Here is a 3,813-nt window from a genome sequence, read left to right as displayed (position 1 = left end):
TATAACTTTTCATTGTTATTTTTTTGGAAAAAATATTGAATGATTTTAATATAAAACTAAAAAATATTTTAAACTAAAAAAAAGTAAACACAAGTCAATGCGTTTTAATAAAGGCTTAATGTTTTCTTATTTTCCATTTAAGCCACATAAACTCTACAAAATATTAAACACAACCTTTCAACTATGATCACAAAATGGAACTAAAAAAAAAAAGAGAAACAACAAAGTTTGAAAAGGAAATTAATGATTAGAGAAAATTTTATTCACCTTGTGCTTAGCTTCCAAACACACTAAATTTTGATTAAAATCTATGACCTTGAAATCTCAAAAGATAATTAAGATTGTTTGGTTTGCATAATTGTGATAGTTATATTTCAAAGTGTTTGGAGTTCATACTATGGTACACATTGTTATGACTGTAACTATAAGATTGATAAGTTGTTGATCCCAAACAGTTAACAATTATTTTTGAAGAAAAACAATAATGTTTATTATTAAAAAAAAACATGATGTTGAATCTTTGCATACTTGACTACTGAAGAAACCTATTGGAATACAAAATCTAATCCTTGGTTTATGTTAAGAAGATACAACTGAAAATGTCACAACTTGTGAAAATGAATTGCTATGCAAGTTACTCTAAATCCCTAGTGCATAAATAGGGAAATTGCCAAACACATAAATTATGTGATGCTATTAAAAATTAATAATACAATTAATCTTTTCTCCCTTATAAACAAAATTTCCCAATAAGGAAAGTCATTGTTGTCTATCAGTTACTGGATTTTGGTAATCTCATGAGAATTTAGTGTCCTCATTAACCCCCTTTGGTATATCAATTGTAAATGATATTCCTTATGTATAATGTCTTTGCATTTCTTTCATGTCCCCCAGTTCTACTTGTTTGAAACTGAATGGTCATCTTCATTTTCACATTTTTCCTATAATGTTTGCTCTTGTGCCATTTTCTAATGATAGGGCATGAAACCCTTTTGACACAGCATCTAAATAAAAATTTCCATTTCTATGAAATGTTATGTCAAATATTAGGACACCTTATACATGTAAATATTATTCTATACTTTATTAATAAAAATGATGAGGCTCCACGTTCGAACCATGATTGAGGAAAAATAGACGGAGCACTTGATATAGTGCAAATCAGTAACATAAAAAAAACAATAATTATAATTATAATGTATAACATAGGAAATGACTCAACATTTATAAATAAATCCTTACTATTTCCATTGGAAAATTCAAAAATTGAAACAAGATAATCACAAAAATGACGCGATGCATACCTACAATGAAACTATTTCTCACGCCCCACAATTGAACATCTATTTACTTTGTATTCAAATTAAGAAACATAGAGAGAAATATAGAATGATGAGAAAACTTATGCCTATGAAATTATCTTGTGAGCTAAGAATAGTTTGATAGCTGAAACCTCTTCTATCATATCAGATGAACTATGCTTCTGAGTATAAGCATCTCAAGAATTGGTTAGGTTATTTCAATTATCATAGAATTATTTTAGAAATGGTAGAACATTAATTGCCAATATTGAGTCGATTTCAACCAATGAAGTAAAAGAAAAATAATTTTTCAACTGCGTTTATTTAAAAAAAAAGGATCCAAACTTTAGGGAGAGTAAGTACATTTATTTGGATATGAAAATATCTCTAATTTGATTGGTTAAAAAAGTGAACATTGATAACATGTTTACTACAACACGATTACTATAGTTCTAGACAAGAACTATTTTTTTTTCACATTGGAGCTTTAAAAATAGGTAGTATGTCATTGCTCTAGTAAGTTAGTTACTTTATATTAATTGACATCTAGAACTTGATTTTTTTTTAAAAATATAAAGACATGTCACCTTACATAAAGGTGGCAGCGAAGTAACTGAAGAATTTTGTTTTTATGCCGAGAGGCATCTACAATGACATCAAAATGTTTGTAAACAAAAATCCATTTTTGAAACAATTTGACATGCAAATGACGGGTAAATGCTTGAAATATGTCATGTTTCAGTTTTTGTGGAGGTGTTATTTAATTACTTCAAATAAAATAGAACCCTCCCCACTTGTTTCCAACTAGATTCACAACTTTTTTGCATGCAACAATTTAATGGATTTGTATTCTTGGTGTTTAGTAAGAACATTTATTTTGCAATGATTCTCTTCTATTATAAGATATCTCTTGGCATATTTTACATATATTTTTTAAATATAAGTATACTAGTTGCTAATCATTGGCATAGGAGTGGAAATTGGGAGGGAGTGCGACAATTTAATGTACACCAGTTCTAAAGTTTTAATGAATATTTTATTTCAAGTTTATGGTCAACACATCCATTGTGATCCATATCCTAAACCTCATCTATCAACACTTAACAAAAAATAATTAAGCTCTTTTTTTCCACACAAACTCTCTTCTTCCTTGTTTCTTCAAGGAGGCTTCACTTACCTTTTTTCTTATCTTAATATAGCTCTTCTATTTTTCCTTACTCTGCATCTCCCCGACTTTCATTGATTTCCTCTATATCTTATTTACTTTAATAATATTCCATACTTCTCCTCAATTAGAGATTAAGCTTCCAAATTATTTTGAAGGGGTTGCTCCACCATATGTATTTGCATCTACTTCTAATACATCTTCATTACCATTGCCTTGCAATTTTTTTATTAATCATCATGGGGCCAATGTTAAACACAAGATGACCATATACATCTACACTACCCTCAATGTAGTGGGTCTTAGGGTTTTCCTTGATTCCCAATATCATCACTTGGGGAATTTCTTCCTACACAATTGTATGAGGGGAATACTTTAAAACATTATGATTCAATATTAAGTCTAACCAAAAAAGGTCTAATAAATAAAACAATTTTTAATCCTAACAATAGAGAATAGAAATGAATCTAAAATAAAATCAAAATGCAAATTATACCTCATGCAAACATTCCTTTGGTCTCCATTTCTTTTCTCACTTTTTATGCTTGGTACTATTGTTTCTCTTAAATTTGTAGAGCTATTATCACAACATGGGTGCAAGAAAGGTCAAAGAATATGGTTAAGAATGATATATGATCAAGGTTGTTTATATAATTTTTTTTGATGTCGATCAATGGTTGAGATTTGTTGAGATAATTACAAAGTTAATTGATTGCATGATTGAGATATACTTAATTGATTGATCACTAAAGAGAATTGATTAATCAGCTGAACTCAAAGTGAGTGTTAGTTGAGAGGTGGATGTGAAGACTTAATTAGAATTAAATAATAAAAAATGATATGATTGAGTTCATGAGAGGAGAAAATAAATAAAAGAAAGTTTTTATTTATTTTTATGAGAGATATATTAAAAAATTAAAAATAAAATAAATTAAAGAATTCATTTAATTATAGAAGACTTGGTTACCTAATGAGATAATTAAAGTAATTATAGATAACAAGAAGAAAATAATTAATTAAATAATTAAAAATATTTAAACCAATATTAAAAGAAAAAGAAAAATTAAATAAATAATTAATTTATTTTTTTCGGTAAAAGGCCTAAGCCATATTTTATTAATTACTAAATATTATTACAACCTCCACTCAGTGCGAGCGCCGGTAGGAAAGAGCGGAGAAGAGAAAAGCTTCGGCCTTGCCGAGGACCATAGGTCCAGTCAATGACTATTTACATATAATCTTTAACAAATTCTACACTCTAGCTGATTAAAAGCCCTTCATAGGTAGCAACCTAGTTCCCTGTTGCCATCTTTTACAAATTCTGCATTTTGGTTGATCAAAAATCCC

Source organism: Cryptomeria japonica, chromosome 3, assembly GCF_030272615.1.
Source record: "Cryptomeria japonica chromosome 3, Sugi_1.0, whole genome shotgun sequence".
NCBI lineage: Eukaryota > Viridiplantae > Streptophyta > Pinopsida > Cupressales > Cupressaceae > Cryptomeria > Cryptomeria japonica.
This window is presented reverse-complemented; position numbering follows the sequence as displayed.